The sequence below is a fragment of the Eucalyptus grandis genome, chromosome 4 (genome assembly GCF_016545825.1).
Source record: "Eucalyptus grandis isolate ANBG69807.140 chromosome 4, ASM1654582v1, whole genome shotgun sequence".
Lineage (NCBI taxonomy): Eukaryota > Viridiplantae > Streptophyta > Magnoliopsida > Myrtales > Myrtaceae > Eucalyptus > Eucalyptus grandis.
In genome coordinates, this window is record NC_052615.1 from 14074023 (window position 1) to 14089707 (window position 15685).

General features: G+C 39.7%; 1 long non-coding RNA gene across 2 annotated transcripts; it reads right to left on the reverse strand.

Annotated features, from left to right (window-relative positions):
- Positions 1–539: 539 nt before the first annotated feature.
- LOC120292439 lies at positions 540–1389 on the reverse strand. 2 transcript variants are annotated; one of them, XR_005550264.1, is made up of 4 exons: positions 1331–1389; positions 1102–1152; positions 932–1021; positions 540–613 (listed from the first exon to the last, which is right to left on the reverse strand). It is a non-coding gene; the product is annotated as an uncharacterized LOC120292439 (long non-coding RNA). The 2 variants fall into 2 exon arrangements; XR_005550263.1 differs by lacking the exon at positions 540–613 and having other exon boundaries at positions 792–1021.
- Between the last annotated feature and the right edge of the window lie 14296 nt (positions 1390–15685).

Here is a 15685-nt window from a genome sequence, read left to right on the forward strand (position 1 = left end):
ATATACTTCTCATAATCACTACTCAGATTCACAATTCAGCAATCAATTGCACAAATCATCACTCAATTTGCAATATCCACTCATCAAATTAATAATCTAAATACACAACAGCGATCAGCGCGAAATTCTGAGAATTTAGGATCCTAAAATAATTTTTCAGAATTTATTAAATAATTAAATTTATTCCGAAAATTAATTAAATAATAATATCCATATTTTTCACAATTCACACTCAATTTATAATATCCAACCATCAATTTCAAAATCCGAATACATAGCAGCGATTAGCACAAAATTCTGAGATAATAAGTAGGGGTGAGCGGTTCCGGTTCCTTACAGTTCCGCTTGAAATTTGGAACCTACCATCGGGTACAGTTCCTCATTTTTTGGAACTGGAACCTACCCATGAAAACCAAGAACCTGGAACCTACCCCCCACACGGTTCCGGGTCGGTTCCATGTTCCAACGGTTCCAACGGGGTTTTTTTTTTTTTTTTTCATTTTTTTAGTTTTAAAAAAATGCTTCTATTGGAACTTACCGAATGATTAATTAGCCAAGCTATATTCCCTTTATTTGTGGCATCAATTACAAGTTCTTCACTGATCTTGAAGAGCTGCACAATGTCTCAACATGTTTAGAAGACAAACTGACAGATAATGCAGATCATGATTTCAATGCTAATCAATGAACATGATGAGCCAAAGAGACAAAGCTTTGGGAGGGAAAATCATGAAGAAACACACTTCCTAAACTTCACTCTTTATGGTAATGAAAAACGAAAAACATTTGAGAATATAAATCGCTGTACTTGTCTCTTTTTATCATGTCCTCCATTTCCAAGAATAAATGAAAAGTATAATGACAAATACAGCATTTCCGTCCAACTAAAGCATAACATGCAAATAATGAGGTAGTTTTCAGAAGAAGGTACCATTTCTCCTTCCTGAATATTTCTTCGAGCAAAGGGTCCCCATCCATGTATACTAGATTTACCGAAACATATTCGATGCTTTTCTGTCCTCTGAAACAGTAATTTAATATTAGCCATTATGAAAGACACATCAAGCAAAATGCGATGATAAAATTGAGGAGCAAACGTACTTGTTAATGACCATGACATAGTTATAATCAACCTCTTGGCTGTCGAACCTTCTGCATAATCATCCAAGTAAAATCATATTTTTCCAGGACAAGGCAGCATGCACCATATAGTTTTTAGTCAATGGATCATAGTTGTTAAATCTTCTAGGCAATTGACTTAACAAAACGGCTCTGGACATGAGATTGAAGCAGGGAATTAAAACATGTAGACAAGGGGAACCAATCTAACCTATGATCGGCGCAATATATCAACTTCTTTGTTATTTGACTCCCACTCTTCTCCGGGCAAAGGTGTAACTGAAAACAAAGATATAGAATCGGTGTAAACTTACATGAGTATTTATCTAACATATCCTTCCTTGAAATCCAACGCCAAAGAAAATAGAAAGAAAGCAAGAGCGAGCGTCAGAATAGATTAAAAAATCCAGCTCAAGAAATTCTACCAATGTTAGTTATGATAAAAGTCATGAAAATAATATATATCTATATAAGGACTTACTTCCATGCTGTGTCCTGCTCTTGCAGCACACATAACTTGAAAATAAGTAGGACATCTGCTGCATTGAATGCAGGAACCATGAGTCTGCTTACATATTACACAACTCTGCACCACAAGCAAAGAAAAGCATTTGAAAAGAAGCACTGAGCATCTAGAAGTTAATGGCAAATAAACTAAGCAATAGACAACAAACAAAATCAACACATCAAACTCAAATACTCAACTGAACAGTAAGCTGCTATAAAGCTATTATGAAATCAGGTTCTCCTCTATTGCTAAACGATTTTATCATTTCCACAATAAGTACAATCCACCACATCAAAGAAACAGCAATCTTCAAAACTGTAAATCTAAATAAGTATGGATTACCTTCAAAAAAGAAGTTGGAGGAATTCTAAGTATTCCAAAGGCTGGTTCCATTTTCTCATGATTCGAAAGCCAACTTCGGGGCAAAACCATGCGCATGTGACATGAACCCAGAGCGGCTCGATATCCGTTGGCTTCAAAGCACCCCCTAGAGACCAGCATTTAAGCCAGTCAAAATAATTTCAAGCAAGAAAATACTAACTCACACAACACCAAGACATAGATTTAGAGCAAAAGTTAGACAACTGTGGTGATGAATTTCATATGATACGGCTTCCTCAAAATCCCAATAGTAATATTTCAAAAAATCAAAAGTGATATATCTAATATTGTCACCATGAACGTCAAATAATTTAAAAGTATAAGAAACAACATATGAGGACAATAGGAGATTAAGACATTGAATCTAACCTTCTACTGCAGACAAAGACAACATCGCCTCCTCACATCGGGCGTTTCGCATGCCCTACAAACCCATGAAGTGAAGTCTTGGACGTTGTTTACCCATAACATTCTTGATGCACAGCTATCTGACACCTGCAATCAAGAGTGAATCTAGTTCATTTACAGAAGAAAAACTATCTAGTGACCTTTGATTCAAATACCAAAAAAAAGGTGGACAAATGCTATTTGAAAAGATATAAGATCTTTGCAGATTATCATTTTGTTATAGTCCCAATCTTCAACCCATCTACATACGGCACACCTTTCCGTCATCCATTTAGCAGAAACAGGCACATAACTCTCTCAAAAAGATAAAATAAATAATAAAGCACTTCATTCATTCCAAACACTAAGATTCTTTTTTTTTTTTTTTTTTCGCGGGGGGAATTCTGCTCGCAAACTTCAGCCTCTAGCTTTTGTTTTCGAAATATCTGTCTCTTGATATAATAGTAAAGGAAGTAACTAAAACTGACCTCAACAAGCACTGAACAGGAAAAGTAGGTCCAACACAAGCCTATAAGTCTCATCTAAATAAGAAGATCAGGCCAATCATTAGCAGAACAGATCAAAGGCATTGAACGTTGAACACAATGTGTTGTAACGGCGACAAGCTTAACAAGACATAAAGTTGAAGCAACATTAAAATTCACTAAAATCCCATCCCTGATACTATCAAAACCACATGAAGCAACAGAAACTACCACAATTCGCAGATCATCGGATATAAAAAATGCTTGTGCTCGAGAGTAACAAAGCAGCACTATATCTAAGCAGCTATTTGCTTCCTTAAAAGTCTTCAATTCACTTAAAAGCAATAATCAAAAAAGCATCGAGAGGTCTCTTTCGCAACAACTAAAAAGCTCTAACCCAAAGCAAAAGCACCTCCTCCCATGAAAACACCTCAGAACCCTAGCTTGGTGTGGCGCCAATGCCTGCGCTTCGCGTTGTACCTAAATGATTTCGGCGACAAAAATTAGGCCACAAAAAAATAAAATAAAATAAGAAGACGGCTTTTTTTGGACAAAACGTGAAGGAATTGGATATGAACCTGATGGTGTTGTCAGTCCGCATGCGAATCCAGTGAGGGATGGGCCTGTTCTGCCTCATCTTCTTCACCAGCTTCTTCTTGATCTGGTGACGACGAGCACGCGGCGACGGTGGCACGATGGCGACGAAGGCACGAGTCTCACAGCACCAACGGCGGCATGAACGACGCACCGAAGACGGCGGCAGCCGCGGCTCAACCCACGGCCAAGGGGGGAAGAACTCAGTTCGGGCGGAGGTGGTGACGGTTCGGAGCAACGATGGCCCGGACGGCTGAGCAAGTGGCGGCAAGAGGTGGTGATGGTGGCTTGGGGATGGCGGCGGTGCCTCACGGTGGTGCGGACGGCAAGACAGCTCGTCGGGCTCAACGATGAGACGGCTTGTTGGATGAGTAATGGATGGTGGGGTTCGGTGGCCAAGAGGTGGTGGTGAGTAGGGCGTGGGGCGGCGGTGTGGTGGTGGGTGAAGCAAAGAACCGGCGAGAGGAAGGAAGAAGAAGAAGAAGAGGTGGGGGTTCGGTGAGAGAGGGGGAAAAAGAAGAGAGAGAGAGAGAGAGAGAGAGAGGAAAAGAAAAAGTGGGGGCGGGAAGTGACGTGAGGAGGAAAAAGTGGAGAAAAGAGAGAGAGAAAAAGAAAGGGAAAGGGGGAAAGTTGAACGAAGGGGGAGGGGGAAATCGCGTGGAAGGAATTAGGGTTTTTATTTTTTAACTTTGCCGGTTCCGGTTCCCGAAAAGAGAACCGGAACCGGAACCGGTCCCCTTAGAACCGAGAACCGAACCGGAACCTCCTCCTGGTTCGGTTCCGGTCCCGGTTCTACCTGAACCACGCTCACCCCTAATAATAAGGTCCCGAATAGTTTTCGGAATTTAATATATAATTAAATTTATTCCGAAAATTAATTAAATATTATTATTTTAATAATTTTTGTAATATAATATATTATTAAATAATCCAATAATTTCGAAATATTTATTTAAGTCAAAAATAAATTCCTTTAAGTCATATCAAGGTTTATATTAATATAAACATTCACTTAGCCTTAAATTAAACACACTTTTTAAGTTAATTAAGCACCTTAATATAATCTACACTTAAATAAATTAAACTAACCACCTAATAACATTTAACATAAACTAAGCACACCTAAAGCATCATTAACCCTCTAATCAAGGTTTAGTGAGCTAAACTCACCCGATTAACGAACCAATCAAACCAAAATGACGGGGACGCCGAGGGGAACAACTTTTCTCAAAGCGGGCCAAGCATTCGGGGTTGGGAAGACGACCAAAAAGGGCCAAATAGTTGCTTCCATACCCACTCAGCAAGCTGCTGCTTGGGGCCGAGAATGGTGGTTCCGGGGCTAGGTCGGGCAGAGGAAATGGCGGATGAGCTGAATTGGACCTAGGTGGGGCTTCACGGTGGCCGGAGGTGGGCTGGACGGCTCCGGCAAAGCTCCACCAGATCTGAAATGGCCGTTGGAACAAAGGAGCTAGCGAGAAGCAGGCAAAGACGGGCGAAGCACGGGATGGAAAGCGGCGACGGCAACTATTCTAGCGACGTGCAACGGCGTCGAATGAGCGGACGGAGGGGTGGACAAGTAGTTGGTTGTTGGACTACGGACGACGTCCTGGACGAGTTGACGAGGGCGAAGCAACGGTGCGAGCTGGCTGGTTACGCGGTGAGCGGGCGAGGACGGTGGTGACGATGGCGACGGACTTCAACAACGGGTGAGCGGGTGGCCGAGCGGGCGGTTGAGCGAACGCAGCTCCTCCTTTAGATTCGCACAGCTTTTCCCTCTCTCCTCTCTCCAACTCCAAGAAGACTCAAGCTTGAAGATTATGGTGATGGGTCACCTTTTTGGAGAACAAATCCCCACCTTACACTTGTCAACATCCTAGCCATTCTTGCCCTACACCATGACATCACCAAGTGATGTCATACTCCACTATCTCAATTTCTCCCACAATAATATTTCAATAGGTTCAATTTTATTTTCCGCCGGGGCATAAAATCTTGTACAATAACTTCTTCAATTCCATTCGATTCTCTTCCAATTGAATCAAATTGAAGTCCATAAAATTAATCCAATATCACCACACTTCAATTCACATCTTCACTTGTCTTTAAAACCAACTTAAGTTCCAAAAGCACGACCAAGGGCGGGCCTAATAATTTCTCGAGTCAAATTAGCCATTCTCTGATTTAATTGCTGAAAAATTCTAATTACATGAAAAATCTTCTGAAGATAAGTCAATATTCTTAAAATGATTTGTAACACACCAGGACTTCCAATTTCTGAATTCGATCTCAATTTCATGGTTGATTTCACTCTGGCATGATATTAGCGCATCCTAATTTATCGGGTAGCTTTTAGAAATTTTCATGCATTTGACCTGTGGTTGATCAAGCCACAATGTACATCTTTGACACATTGGCGACTCTCGGTTGTTGGGGTAATCTCAAGACTTCAAATATGGATACAGGGTACCCAATCGACAGAAAAGTCGGTCTAGTGCCGATCGACAAGAATTGTGTGATCTGGTGGAATCACTCACATTTAATCACATGCCTTTGTTGAGTCGACCTATCTCCGGTCTCTAATCGATTTTTAATTGTGCCATAATGACCCTTGCAGATTAGCTCGATCGAAAGGTCACTTCCTGGTCAAATTCTCGAGTCTGATGCACTAGAATCTCTTAACGGCTTCACTTGATAGACTAGTTTTCACATGAGTGGCTGATTCAAGGAAAATAATTATATGCGTGCCAACGAAATGTCCATCTCAATTTATTGAAAATAGAATTGGAAAATCAGGATGTCACACCGAAAGCGTCAGACCTCCATCGTCGTCGCTTGTGCAAATGACTGAGAGGGCCGGGGGCCTTGACGACGCGATGTTGGGGTGAAGACCGCTTGACCCGCCACTCAGTTTTTCTCTCCCTCAATCCCCGCCGCTCCATTCGAGTCAACCGAAGCGAAGACGTGACATCTAGTCCTCCATCTGCGCCGCCTCTCGCGTGGGGCTTGACAGGTTTCAACGGCAGCTCGGAATCGGAGTGGGAATTGGGGTTGACTTTCCGTAATTAGAAATCTCCGCAGCCCCCCCTAAGACGACGGAGTAGGTGGAGATCCTTGCTGTGGTTCTTGAAGAAGAAAGAGTAACTTGGACTAATGCAAGTCAAGCCATCGGATGGCAAAAATGGGTACTTTCAAGTTGCTACCTGGGTTGCGACCAAAAGAAAAAAGAAGAAGAAGAAGAATACTACCAGGGTAATGAAAGAGCCAAATGAAACTTTTTTTTAAAATTTCGATAGAATCCAATACACTTAAAATGATTTCTTTTGCCATTTTGGTTAATTTAAATCCATGATACTTATTTCTAATAAAGGACCTAGAGCCTGAGGTGACCATTCTATTCTTAAATAAGTGTCTAAACTCACCAGAAGGCTTCTTTCGGCAACATGAGCAGAGAGGAAATTTTGTTTAAAATTTATGATTGGGTAAAAATGGGTAAACTTATAAAAACTAAAAATCCCAAGTTGAATTAAGACTAGAGGTGAGCGGTTTCCGGTTCCTTATAGATTCGCTTGGAGCCTGGAACCTACCTTCGGGTACATGTTCCTCATTTTTTGGAACCTGGAACCTACCCGTCACAGTTCCGAGGTCGGTTCCAAGTTCCAACAAGTTCTTTTTTCTTTTTCTTTTTCATTTTTAGTTTAAAAAATGGAAATGAATGCATCAATAATAAACAAAATTATCATTCATCAAAGAAAATATAACACGAACACAATCTATAATACTCATAAGCGTTTAATATTCTAAAATGTGAACTATTTCTCTTTTGCAAAGTCCAAATGTTCACTTCACAAAGTCCCTTACCTCAGCAACAACCCTACACCAAAATAAAGCCATATCCCTCATTGTTTTACATAATTTCTCTTTTGCAAAGTCCAGTGGTTCACTTCACAAAGTCCCTTACCTCAGCAACAACCCTGCACCAAAATAAAGCCATATCCCTCATTGTTTTACAGCTTCCAATGACTTCAGCAACTTTAGTAACAAAGCTTTCAAGTGGAGCTGCATGAATATCTCTCGGCAATGTTGCAGCAAAGGGTTTCTAAACCAGAACTGATCTTTCTTAGAAACTTTCCCCCTGCAAATATCTTGTAGATATTATAACATAAGTGAAAGATCATCATAGAATAATTTTAAAAAAGAACCGATAAATTTTTTATAATGGATGAGTATTATTTCATGGACTAGTAAATTTGATAATTTGATTATTGATTTACCTCCATCAAACATCAAACTAATCAAAGAATAGAGCTTCACTTCATCTAGAAACTTAGATATGTTATCTTCCTTTTCATAAAGCACAAGCAACCTCACAGCAAAGAGACTTAGTCTTGCCCTTTCCTTGATAGGAGAAGAACCTTTGTTTGTTGCCAGAAAATCTTTCATTGAGCTAAATTTCTTCCCATTCCTGGGAAAAGTTTCCAAAGATGTCTAAGTGATAGAAGAAATATATAGAGCTAAAAGTTATAATGGATATCTTGTAGATAACAAAGACTTACTCTACAACCACAGCTAGTTGCTTGATAACTTGTGATGGAGGAATTTTCTCTGTGTTACCAACAATTAGACTGTGCAATATGGATATAGACTTTGAACCCTATCAAAACATTTTTAATCCAAATTAGACAGCAAAACCATAAACATGTCATCTTAAACCTCGAAGTTTAATCTCCTGCTGAAGTAAAAGATATTAATTGTCATCATAACTATAAACTATTTGCAGCCATTTCTGATTTCACACGAAAAGAATAGCTCGAGGCATTATTGCAGCAGATAGATTAGGATATGAGAAAGCTAAAGAGAGATTGAAGTACAAGATTTTCTCTGAACTTCAATGAAAAATTACAGTAAATGTACTATGAGTAGGCAGTTGGCTTCTCCACTGATGATTTTGCCGAACCAATGAGGACTCTCTCTATTCTCTATCTACTGTACATATTTGACGTATAACAAAAGCTTCACTGGTTAATTCTTTTTTTGCTAATTTTTTTTTTTTTTTTGCTGGTGTAATAGTAGATATTTAGACAACAAGAACACAGCTTAAATTAATCAATCTACTGTCCCAGAATTGACATTTTCTATTGGCCATTCAGGGACATCTGATGCAACATGTTTATACATGTAAGCGAGTTGTCACATCAATGACTTCTAAGACATCTATGACTGATGATAATATGAGCTAGTAGCAACCAATGAGTTAGCCAGTAGACCACTAAACTCAATTACTATAACACACGCAGAAAATAAACATTTCGAGTGTGTAAAAGAGTTAAAAGCACAAAAAAAAAAAAAAAACTCACCCTTGATTCATAATCATTCTTCTCATTCACTATGTACAGCTTCCCTCTTGTTGAACAGGAAAACCAATATGAGCATCTCATCACGTGAATAACATAAGACAAATTCAACATTAAAAGTGTGAAGGAGGAGAAACCTTAAATGCCAATATTCTAGGAGCTGGAAATCGTGATTCTGTGAGTTCTTCAGCCAAAGTTTGGCAAGCTGCTAAAGTTGCTGCACTTTTCCCTTTGTCAGCAGCAAGTTGGGCACCCTATTCATCAATCGATGGGAAAGTTGTTAACAAGCCAATTAAAGAAGAAAGGCTACAAGAGTGACTGTTGCGTTAAGAAGATTATATGTGCACAAAGGTGCCACCGAGGGGACGAGTGGTGTCCACTGGTGGCATCAACGATGAGCGGCTGAGCAGCGAGGCAAGTGAGGGGTGACGGCGTCGAGGGAACAGGAGGCAAGGGCGAGACGAGTGTGGGGCAACTGGTGTCCAGCGGCGGCATCGAGGGCGAACGGCGTCCAATGGCGGCGTCTGGCGGCGGTGTCGAGGGAGAGCGGCGTCAACAACGGGCAGAGGCAGAGAACGGGAGGGTCCAGTTCGGTTCTCCGGTTCCCGGGTGCTCACCCCTACTTAAGCCCGAATGAAGACTCTTTATAGGCATACTAGCACACATAACAAGTGTACCAGAATGCATATCAGCGTCAACGGAGAATTGGTGGAGTCGGAGTTCACATAAACTGAACATCCGCGAACTCAGACCCCGCATGCCCAAAACAAGGCACGCACAGATGAAGAAAGGCCTACTGGCTAGCGCGGTCTTGTGGCGGGTAGTGGTCGGTGGGCTGGCCTCCGGCGACGCGAGTCTCTTACTTCTTTCTCACACGAGCGAAGTGGACTACTCACACACACACACACACACACACTCTCTCTCTCTCTCTCTCTCTCTCTCTCTCTCTCTCTCTCTTGGTCTCTTTCGGTCTCACTCTCTAACCGAGTCCATGCATGGCTGAACCTCTCCCGCTCTCCCTCAGTTGCATGGAACTCTCCTTCTCGATCTCTCTCCCTCGAGCTCATCTCTCTCTCAGCCCAAAGTCTACGGAAAAACCAGAACCCCCTTGCTTTCCCTCTCTTTGTTGCTCTCCCTTGCTTGGTTCCTCTCTCCCTTGGCCAAAAAGGAAACCCTCAAAAAGAGAGGATGGAAGAAGAAGAAGAAGAAGAAGAAGGGGGTGATTTCGACCTAGAGAGGGGGAAAGAGAAGAGAGAGAAAGAGAAGAAAAGAAAGAAAGTTTAGGGGAGGTAGGAAGTGACATGAGGAGGAAAAAGGGGAGAAAAGAAAGAGAGAGAGAAAAAGAAGGGAAAGGGGAGAAGAATTGGCAGAAGAGAGGAAAATGAAATCACATGGAGAGGGGGAATTAGGGTTTTTTCTTTTAACTTAGCCAGTTCCGGTTCCTCCGATTCCTGTTCCTATGGGAATTGGAACCGGAACCGGGAACCACCGATTCTCAGAAAAATAGAACCGGGAACCGGAACCGGTCTCCTTAGAACTGGGAACCGAACCGAACCCTGTGGTTTGATTCTCCGATTCCCGGTTCTACTCGGAACCATGCTCACCCCTAATTAAGATTGAAGGGTTCTTTTGTAGATCCCTTGATATATACATGGAACCTTGTTTATAATTAGAAAATGAAAAGCTCCATCTTTTGCTAAACCTTTGCCCTTCCAGGATTTAACAGTATTTATTGAAAAAGATCTAGCTTAAATCATATGCTTATAAGTTGAGAAGTAACTACACATGGACCAACACTGTCATAGCTATTAATTATGTGGATCTTATTATGAGTCCGCATATTCGGATAAAGACAATACAGATCCACTTAAAATGGGATTATGTAATGTTTTTCTTATAAGTGGAGGACAATCCCAGTATCATGCTAAGTATAGTGCAATTGCCAAGTGAGTCACCTTGGCACGGTCCGTGTTGTATTCCTAGGCCAGCATGGCCCACTATTCAAGCTACAGGGATTTGGATCCGAGCTCGGGGACCCTAGCCAAGGATGCCAGGACCTGAGTTGGGGAATTGGGTCACCAAGTCTTAGGTCTAGGCTATTGAGGACCTCGTTTATGCTCGCGAGGACCCAAACCAAGTAGGGCACCATGATAGTTAACCTTGTGTTACACTGCAAAACCAACAATAATGGAGATGACATGGCCGTCCTTCCATCTAAAGAATGCCGTCTCAAACAAAAACCAATAACCTTTTCTTACGAAAATATATCTCCATACATATGTATATGATAAATCAGCATATTGGTTGCAATATCATAATTTCTATGATCATAGAAAAGAACATGTGCATCTCTAACTAATAACTAAACCCAGCAAACTCTTCTCAGTCACATACAATTTAGAAATATACAACTAAGCTCATAGCAAAAAATCCCTCTATCAAAATGCTTTGGTGATAATGTGATCACTCTCATTTTATTTTCGATTAATCAAAGAACCTAAAAGGCTTTTAAGATGAATGGTATGAGAGTAGTACATCTCTTCTAATCCATTTTCCAAACCCAAGATACAATATATATGCCAAATCAAAATGAGTTTTTCTTTTTTAAATTTCAATAGAGCTTAATATAAAGCAGAAATACTCATCCACCACTACAATTCAAACATCAATAGTCAAGTTCATTGATCGATCTCATCAAATCATAGTTTATTCCATTGACCAATCTCAAATCAAACATTAATGACAAATTCCATGTTCATTGTTAAACTCAAGACTTTAGTGGTGGTTCTCTTGAAACTTATGTTATCATGTAGTACTTAATTTTCTACTAACGTATATTAACAATACAAGGAACTAGAAGTGACCTCACAAGACTCACATCATTGTGTAGAACTTAGTCCTTAACCAAGTCCACATCTCAATTGATTTTGCAAAACAAAACATATAGTATTTCACAAATCAATTCTTTCCACAACCAATCCATATCCATATAATGAATTAGTTTTACAAATTAAAACATATAATCTTTCACAAATTGGTTAATTAGTCAAAATCCCCTTCCTTAAAGCAATTCTCAAATCTTTCAAAAGCTATCTCATAAATCAAATTCACAAAGTAGTATGCGTAACCTTTCAAGAAAGGTTTATCAAACTATCTCAAAATAACAAAAATGTAGTAAACACTCAATTCAGCTTTATGCAACAAATATGATACACATACACGTATATGTATTGAATCACTATTACTTCAAGACATGAGTTTTACAAAACCAAATAACAAGTCGGCACTACTCATATGGGAATGCCTAAAATGAAACAATGTAGATATATATGTGTATATATATATATATATATCGAATCACTATTACTTCAAGATATGGGTTTTGCAAAATCAAATAAAAGATTTGTACTACTCATATGGGAATGCCTAAAATCAAACAATGTAGCTATACGAGCAAAGAATTGACGCCAAAACCAAGTAAATTACTATTTTAACCAATGACTTGACTAAACTACACTATTTTGTAGCCAAGACGCTCACTATGAGTCGACAAAAGATGTTAAGAATGGCCAATTGCGAGAAAAAGCCACAACGTGAAGAACAACTACTCGCATGACAAACGGCTACTTGCTCCATGAATCTCTCTACCGAACTCCAATTCAAACATGCTTACCATCAAAAGAAAGCCCTTTCGAAGTACTAGAAGACCCATAATTTGGTAGACCCAAAATCTAGCTGCAACTGATGAAATTCTACACCAAAAGCTTCTGGTTGTAACTGTTCAGCATCGTGCCTCACTTCAAAAATTCGTTTAAGGTAAATCATAAGTTCAAATCAAGTTCTGTAAATTCCTACGGTTCCAAAGCACCCTAAACTATCAATCCCTGTAATTTCTCATCTTAACGATGCCTAAATCGGGCCTCGCAATTCCGATATTGTGTTTGTGCCCTATTTTCAGAAACTAGTTCAATTAGACAAACAAGGGGCTTGACTCCTTACAGGCATCGCGAGTTAAAGTAAATCCGGTTTGATAAGCTCCCATGGTATGAATGTGCGAGCTCATTTCCTCTTTTTCCTTTCCTTTTCTTACTTCTTTCCTCTTTCTTTTCTTTCTTTTCTCCCTTTCCCATTATCTTGTCTATGCGTGCGCTTCCTTTTCCCGTTAACAGCCGGAGTTCCACTATATCCTTTCTTTAACTGGTCATCCTTTTCTATATTTTTACCTTTATCTATTTATTTTTTTACCCTTCACCTTTAATTTTTTGACTAATCAAACGATCAAACGCTCAAATACTACACCCCGTGGGCGACTCAAATTCTTTTACGCGCAACTTGGTTTTTACTCACCTCATAGCGTTCAAGCCCGGACACCTTTCAAAAGCATGTCATGTCGTCGCATTCCCACCTAATTTCCTCCGTCGGCATTTGTGAAGCATTGAGAGAGTGGCCCTCCGTAGTTGTTAGTGGGGACCACTTTGACCGATCCCTCGTCAGAGATCTTGGAGTCATTCGAGGTTTAACATCAGATCTCGCCCTGTCATGCCCCTGCCTCACGGATTTGGCTGATGGTTTGACGGGGGATTGACGTTCGTAACGTGAACCTAGAAGGCTCTGAGATGGCTGTAATCAACATTATTTGCTCCGGTGTTGCCTATCATGGCTGGAGGTGGCGGAGTGGTGGGTGGCCGAAGGTGATATGTGTTTGGCATCGGGGTGCTTTTGTTTTTTATTTTATTTTATTTGGAAAGTAGATATTTTTTATGTTTATACAAAAAAGGAGTAGACTTCGCTATTGAGTTTGGCTCATTAGATAATAGATGCAAAATGAAAATTTTAGAAGGAAGTGTTGGTTCAATGGTTATTACCGGAGGCAAAAATTCTAGTTTTAGACTTGTAACCACAAATCATTGATATCTAAAGAGATGCGAAAATAGCCTTCTCTTATGAAAAATCATTGAACTTAATGTAAGACTTTACTCAGTGTGATTATTAATATATTGAAATTTATTTTCCATTTGAAAAGTCACTAAACATACCTTAAAATTGCTAGATAGTAATTTTCCCTTAAAAAATTATCAATCAATCAAAAAAGTTACTAGTGAATCAAAATATACACAATTACATAAAAAGTTACTACACTATAATTTTTAAACTTAATAAAACCAATACATTTTTCACATAAAATGTTTTATTAATCATCTTCAAGAATTGTTGCTTAACCATATATTGTCACTTCTGTTGTGTAGAAGAATGTATTATTATGGAAATTCACTAGTTACATAAGAAAAATTACTAGTGATTATAGATAGATAAGTAGACGCTTACTTTCTTAATTTGAAAATCTTTAATCATATATATGTGTGTCTGTGAAAGGCTACAAGCATATGGTTCTGATTATGTGCAAAGAGCAAAATGGACTGAGAGTGTAGATAAGTAATTCCATTCTCAAATTCAATATACTCACTTCACCTGGCCAAACTCATTTGACCCAATCAATTTAGTGAAAAAAAAAAACATAAAATACAATACCGAGAATTTTTAGATACTTTGATAGAATCAATTCGTATATTGATTGGGCCTATCATAACAATAATACGTGAATCCCGTCGATCCTATTGATAGAACTGCTTGGACCTCGAACCGTGCGTGACGGAAGGGACAACCTCTCAAGGGACAACCTCTCAAGTTGTCCTTTCTGCACAACTTGATTTGTACATCGTCTCATTTATTGAATGCCGAGACGACAGCGGTGATTCAATTCAGAAGCAACCAAAAAGCAGAGGCCCCTGTGATAGGTCCTTCGTTCCTTCCCCACCATCACCTCCGTCGTCGCCTCTTTGAATGGATGGAGAGTTGGGACGGTGACGATGTGATCCTGGTGCAGACGACTTGACCCGCCGCTCGGTCTTCGTCCCTCAGTCCCATCTCACACCGTTGAATCACTGAAGATGGTGATGTCCGGTCGTCGTTGTCCTCGTACTCCTCCTCTCGAGCGTGGCTTAACCGGTGCAGTGGTGACTGGAATTTAGCGTGGGATTAACCTTCGTAACTCAACTCGACCACAGCCACTAGACGACGGAAATTAGAGGGTTTCTCGTGTTTCTCGAAGACAGAGTAATTTGGGCTAATGCAGTTCATCCATCGGATGGCAAAATTGGTACTTTCGGAAGGGTGCATGAGTTAAATGCAAGCGAAATATATTTTTTCTTAATTTTTTTAATTAAATCTAATATAAACTAAATAATTTCTTTTGCCTTTTCCATTGACATTAATTAACGATGCTTAATAGAAACAGTCAGCCTATGACATAGTTAACCGAGATTGATGTAGTTAACCGATATTACCGATGACTAATTAAAGTATGTGAACATCGATACGAAACATTAATTTTGGGTGCTCGAGTTGTTAATAAGTTGAATTGTGATGCTGCACATGTTGACAGATGTCGTGAAAGTTTCGAATGTTTTGACTTTAGGAAAAAAAAGAAGTCGAGGGTGAATTATTAAGGGCCCAATTTTATTGAGTTACGGATTAGTGGGGGAATTCTTAAGGACTTATTTGAAAAGACCTTTGGTCTCCCTTGAATGGTTTTTCTTTTAATAATTTGTGAAAAATCATATGATATTACATGAGTTCAAATGCTACTATCCATATAATGTATGAAATACGAAGACGCTAAGCAGAAAATGAAAGTCGACTGAACGTATTCTAAGAATCTCATGACCAAGGACAAGAAAATTGTTGATATGAAGAGCAAGTGGTTTAAGTAAAGATGATAAGAGATCCAAAATGCAACGCCTATGCTGAATAGGGGAGACCAGAGTCTTAAACTCTGCGAAAAACTGTGGGGCCATTAGCTT